The following is a 6,624-nucleotide window of genomic DNA, read 5'->3' on the forward strand; positions in this document are numbered from 1 at the left end:
CCTAGCAGTAACTTCAGATTATACTGCTACTTGGAAGCGATTCCCCAACAGTACACAAACAGCTGTAACGCACTGCTAATCGCCCCAGCGCCTGATTTAGTCTGAATTCAGCCGATCTCTTCTGTAAGACAACACTCAGGGCGCAAGAGCCCCAAGCGCGGAAGGAGGAGACTGATCGGCACTTGTCAACACGGAATTAGTACGAGTTGGATCCTGCTGTGAATCGTTGCCAGCCTGTAAAACAATCACTGCCAGTGCACGCCAAAACCTACAAAGGGCCTACCCGCCCGCCATTCCTCCGGGATGAAGTTATCTGCTGCAGTAACTCTGTGTGACCAGCTGGGGGAGCATCTGTGAACTGCTGATCCCCACAATGGAAATGCAGATCCTGTTGCTACAAGGTGCTGCAAGATGTAACGAACGAAGCAGCACCTGCTACTGATCGCACCGGCACCTCACTGCCTAACAGTTACCAGGTAACACATTACTTTTCGTCAGCGCGGATTTTGATAATATTCAATAATCAGTTGTACCTTCATTACAGGAATCACTTCAGCAAGTACTTGATCTTCTCTCAGCTGACATACTGCATATTAAAAGGAACACAGCCCCATTTTTATTTTAAAAATATACTTTAATACAACAGCTGCATATAAATATTAAAATATACATTATACAGGTGTACAGTACACTCACACAAAACCAAAACAAAAAATATTAGGCTTCTATTTGTACGGCACTTCTTGTATTTATGTATTTTTGTATCATTTTTGTACTATTTTCTTAAGGGTTACTTACTGACAAAAGGAGTTGTACATAAAGATGTGTTAATGTGTTAACAGGTCTGAAGTATAACTGTAGTCTTGTGATTACTGAGTTACAGAAAGACGGAGGGGAGGAAAAGGGAAGAAGAGAAGAAAGGGTTGCTGTACAGAATATGACATGGCATTGTGGAATGTTTGCTAGTCTCTTGATTTTCCTTTCCTCCCATCATTCAGCATGTTTTCAGACAGATTAAAGAACCAGCAGGGATGCGATTATTCAGTCTTTATTCACTCCACAGGATGCCTGTTGGATACCAAAGTATCATTTCATTTCTAACGAGACATCAGGTCCTTTTCCTGCTCACATCCACAACCGGCCTTTAATCTCGACTCATCGATCGACAGAAACGACTGACTTGGTTTTGGTTAAAGCCACGATGTGGCTCTCAGATGCCTCTCATGCATCATTACTACATTTCAGATACAGAGCTACGCATCTGTGTTTCAAATCTCTGGCAATGTTTCAAAAACCAAAGATGTCTCTCAACCCACTGTTCACCGTGTACAACGTTCACAGACTGCTACTACAATGAAGAATTAAATGAAGATGAACATGTAATATACGCGTGGGCAGACTAGACTGTCGTGACAGGAAGTCACTGCGCCAGCCAAGAACTAGTCCCGCACTTAATGTTTTTGTACAAATTAAATGACATATCACGTGTTAATCAATGAGCTTTAGAGGTGCTGCTAGGTGGATTTTGTTACCTTTGAACAGAGCCAGGATAACTGCTTCCCCCTTGTTTCTAGCCTTTATGCTAAGCTAAGCTAACTGGCTGCTGGCGGTAGCTTCATATTTAGCGGACAGATGAAAGAGTGATATCGATCTTCTCATCTAACTCTCAGCAAGAAAGCGAATAAGCACATTTCTCATGTTGAACTATTCCTTTAAACCTTAACACTATGGTCTCTCTGCCTGAATTAATAGCAGTCAGGCAGACCGACGATGTAATAAATCCTTAAATGCTTATTAAATATTTATATAATGTAAATTTATTTTAATTCAAGGCCAACCACTCCCCAAAAAGGGGGGTAACAACACTTCCCAGTTTTTATAAAAGGTTTTCTAATCATCAATAACTCTTCTGTCTACTGCAGTATAAAAAAGATTTTTGACCCGTTTCCCAAGTTGGAACTGTATTTCTTGTTGCGTTTTTGTACGATGCATAAACAGTTTTAGGATTAGATTTGAGCTTATCTATGTTAATGCTATTTTTGAAATGCCGAATCAGTTGAAGAAACTGTACTTAACTGTGGATCCATCACATCTGATGGATTTTCTTGCTTTGTACAAAACGAGCTAGTCGATGTGTCACTTCCAGCCACCATCTTTTATTGGATTACGAATGGACTAACAAAGTGGAAAACAGGTTCAAATGTTTTTTATTTTGCAGCGGACTGAATATTTTTTGATCCGCGAAGACAGAAAAGAGTCCGAGTGTGTGTTGTTCAAGCCCCTGAAAACTTGGTTCTCTCTGTAAAAAAATCAAAAACAATCTAAATGTTCCCAATTTAAATGTTCTGAATCCTGATTGGTGCATGGAAAAATGTAACATCCCCCTTTTCCAACGGAGCCTCGCCACCTCAAACCAGTGAGGAAAGCACAGAGAAAAACACAAATACAGAAATCTCTTACGTAAAATAACCAAAACTGTTCTAACTTTGGCAGACAACTGTGTGTACGTGTAGGATCCCATCGCTCATATTAAGAAGCTGATTAAGGAAACAGGTTTTTCAGGGTCTTTAAATGACCTTCTGGGTTTTTGAAAGATCACCAGAGATTTAAATTTCATAAAAACAGATGCTTTGCTCTGTGACTTGAATGTAGTGATAACACAAGAGAGGCACAAACTGGAGCTAGCTTTAGCCAGCTACCTCCACCTCAGCTCCACTGCTAAGAAAACTCCACGTGGACCCGCAGGTCTAAACTGACACCATCCCCCATCTGGATTCTTCCCAGATGAAGGATCCAGGTCAGTGACAAAGGAGACGGGGGCATCAAGATGCAGGCGGCCACAGCAAGTGGCAGCGATTCCTCCTCCTCCTCCTCCTCCTCCTCTGCAGCTGTCAGTATAAAAGGGGCGGAGGTGGTGGAGGGGATTAAAAGGTTTCGGATAAACTATTCCGAGGCCCTGGCTAAGTGCTGTTTCGCCGGCCTCCTCTGCCCGGAGGCACATCGCCTTTGAAATCAGAGAAGCCTGAGTGTCTCTGACAATGTGAGCGCTGGGGCAGAGTGGGGACGGGCACCCGGAGGTCAGCAGCGTCCCACCAGTGTAAGCTTACTGATGGGTCTATTCAGGCCGCCGGTCCACAACGCCTGGTCCAAAACCTCACTGCGCTCAGGTGAAAGGTGGTGAGGGAGGCCGACAGCTTCTCCCTGTCCTCGTCACGCCAACGCTACATCTCCATTTGTCTGACTCAACTTAAGTGTTTTCCAGGCAGGGACTATTTTAAAACCTTGGACGTCTCTTTGCATGGCAGGATTTAACACAAGCAGCTGTCCAACATCAAACCTTTCCAGCCAATTAGGGTGCAACTAACAGTCAATTTATCTATTAATTGTTTGTCTATAAAATGTAAAAAAAACAACAACTGTGAAAGTAGAAACTGTTTCACTAATGGTTCAATACCCAAATATATTCCATTAATAATGACATAAAACAGAAATGCAGAAAATCCTCACATAACGGAAGCTGGAAACAGCAAATGTTTTTTAAATGATTAATCGATTATAAAAATTGTTGTTTCGTCTAAATTTCGAGTTGATTGACTAACCCCAGATGCCTCCCGGAGGTGGCTGCACCTCAGCTCTGTTCCGTTTCCGTTGCAGTTCAAATGTTCACCGAAGCATTTCAGAAGCGGCGCGCCTTCAAGCAGTCTGTTCTTCAGCAGACACGTTTCTAAAATAGCTTAGAGTTGTTTTGCTGACATTTTTGGTGTTTTACAAGCATAATGAAAACACAGTTACGGCTCGTTTATGATCGATGTGATTGTTTCAATTACTGTACTACAGCACGCCGTGTTTTCTTTATTTTGTATCTATATTGCATTACTTCTCCTGTTTCACAGACTGGAGACGTATTGACATAAATCAGTAAGATTTGGGAAATTTGCTTATTTACTTTCTTGCTTGCTCGTTAGATGAGAAGATTGAAACCATTCTTGCGGGAGGGATAGCTTAGCTTAGCTTAAAGACCACAAACAGGGGGAAACAGCTAGCCTGCTCTGTCCAAAAGGTAACAAAATCTACCTACCAGCACCTCTAAAGCTCACTAATACCACGGCTGGGTGCAGTGGCTTCCTGGAGTCTCGTCTTCACTGTGAGGTTGCCAGGCAACCGGTGGAGACTCAAGTCAATGTGCCTGGCCAAAAGTCCTGCACATAATCCCCCGAAACCATAAAAAAGCGTGTTAATTAATGAGCTTTAGAGGTCACCTTTGGACAGAGCCAGGCTAGCTGTTTCCAGTCTTTATGCTAAGCTAAGCTAAGCTAACCGACCGCTGACCGTAGCGGCATATTTACCGTACAGACACGAGCATGTAGCCAATCTTTTTATCCAACTCTCGGCAAGAAAGCAAACGAGTATTTCTGAAAATGTCAAACTATTTCTTTAAATATTAAATTCATGTCAATACAATAAATTGACAATAAATATTGGCATTTATATAGATATGCAAGTGAATTGCATTGGTGGACATTGGCACATTGGCAGAAGATCATCTCTGGAAGCCGCAACAGAGCTGTAACACGACACAGCCGTGTTCGGTGGACTGATTATTTGACTTGTGTCAGCACTACAGCTAAATATGGCGGAAAAGTACGTCCTCCAAATGCGGGGTAGTTATCCACAGAAATGACTAACAGAAAGACAGTCTTGTGGGTCACAGCCAAATGTTACCAGACTCCAAAGCTTTCAGATTTCTTCATTCGCAACCCTATTTAAAACATCTAGACATCTCTGTCTGTGTACATTTGACATTGAGTGTGCTCTTAGGGGGTTTCAAGCTGTCACAGTCCCCCGCCCCCAACATCTGAGCTGGATCCAGCTTTCACTACGAGGACAGAAAAACTCTTTCCCCATAACTTTCTCTTTCTCAGAAAGAGCCAGTCAGCACATCAGCGACAGACAAGTTTCAGAACTGTTTACTTCTCTCTGTCTCTGGCAGACAGTGACACCCAGTGAGGAAGTAACTCAGATAAGAATGGTCCAGATTATGCAAAGTCATTGTCCATATTAGGAAAGAGTTGGCTAAATTTGTGTGCTGAGAGTATCAGTTCTGTTGTCTTTAAATCCCTGCTGTTCCTTGTTTGACCTGTGCCGAGCTCACCCTGTAATGACCATCATGAAAACAGCTACAGAAATGTGACCAAACAGCAGACATCTTTGGGTCGTTCCAGTTTCCCCCTCGCACATCTGCCTCCTCCTTCCAGGTACACATAAACAGAAACTTTCTGGGAAACTGAGTCTGGAATGTGAGCAGAGACAAGTGGCCTTGCCAAAACTGGCCACTCCCCGTTAAAGCTTTACAGTTAAAGGGATATTCCGTGATACAAAAATGTCAAAATGTTTCTTTAAAAAGAGGAATAATGCTACAGTATCAATTTAAGCCCTCATACAAGCTCACAAGCTGAGTAAAAGCCGCTGTCATGTATCGTTTGTTGTTTGGATCTGTGGCAGGAATTCGCTGTGTTCAGTTTTTGGCATATAGATGAATGTACACAGCAGATGGTGTTGTGTTACGTAACACCACTTTGGAGGAAGGAAAACATCAGGACAAACTTGTGCATTCAAAGTGGAAACCCTCATAAAACCCAAAGACGTTGTCCTCCTCTGACGTGACAGATGGGTCGCGCAGTTTAAACTTTAGCAATATGTACAGTTGTCTACTGCCGTTTCCTCTCTTGTTTGTTTGTTGTTGTGCGAGGGCATGTGAAGGATGCTGCTGCCAGCATGAGATCCTGTGACTCTGCTGGCAGCGTCGCCAGCTTCCCAAGCCTTGAGAGAAAGTGGGATGAGGGAGGAACCACTTCTCAGCAGCAGAAAGACTGCACACTGCATCTTTATCCAACAGAGTTTTATTCCACTGGCCTCGATGAGCTTGTCCTAGATCATCTGTCTTTATTTTAACTGTAAAATGATCACATGAAAACCTGACCAGGTTTCTGTGGTTATGTTTAAGAAGCTTCAGTGACATCAGAGCCTCCTGCTGCTGCATCAGGCATATTTTCTTGCAAAGCCACAGTCTGTCTGTCTTTGGCATCAGAGCTTAAAAGCTCTGTTTACCAGCGGCAGAACTCCACAATGAAACCTTTCCAGCTGAACGACAGGAATCCTCTGTTTACAGTACAGTTCTATACTCATACGAGCACGAGCAACATTTCCCAGAATTCAAAAAGGAAACAGAAACTTAAAAACAGGAGCAAGGCAAACTGCCCTGGACTCCTGTATCCACAGCTTTCAAAATGACCACGAGCAAGACCTCAAGGAGGTGATGAGCTTAAAGTTAACTGCTCCTCTCCTGGTTGAGACAGGAAATGGAGTTTCCATAGGAGGGGAAACAGTGTGTTACAGAGCAGCAGCTTTGGAACGCAGCCCAGACGGGAGCTCGTCAAGGTTAAAAAACAAAAAGGGGATTGCTTAGCTAACAGCCACTCCTCTACTTATATTTCCCAGAGATGATGTTCACAGAAACCGGTGCCAGCTACTGTTTCCATGTATAGGTTTTAATCCGACAGCAAAATATTTTGGTTTGGTTGACTTTTGGCTGAATATGTGATAGGACCCAACACAGGTCTGCAG

This window comes from Siniperca chuatsi, linkage group LG3 (genome assembly GCF_020085105.1).
Source record: "Siniperca chuatsi isolate FFG_IHB_CAS linkage group LG3, ASM2008510v1, whole genome shotgun sequence".
Classification (NCBI taxonomy): domain Eukaryota; kingdom Metazoa; phylum Chordata; class Actinopteri; order Centrarchiformes; family Sinipercidae; genus Siniperca; species Siniperca chuatsi.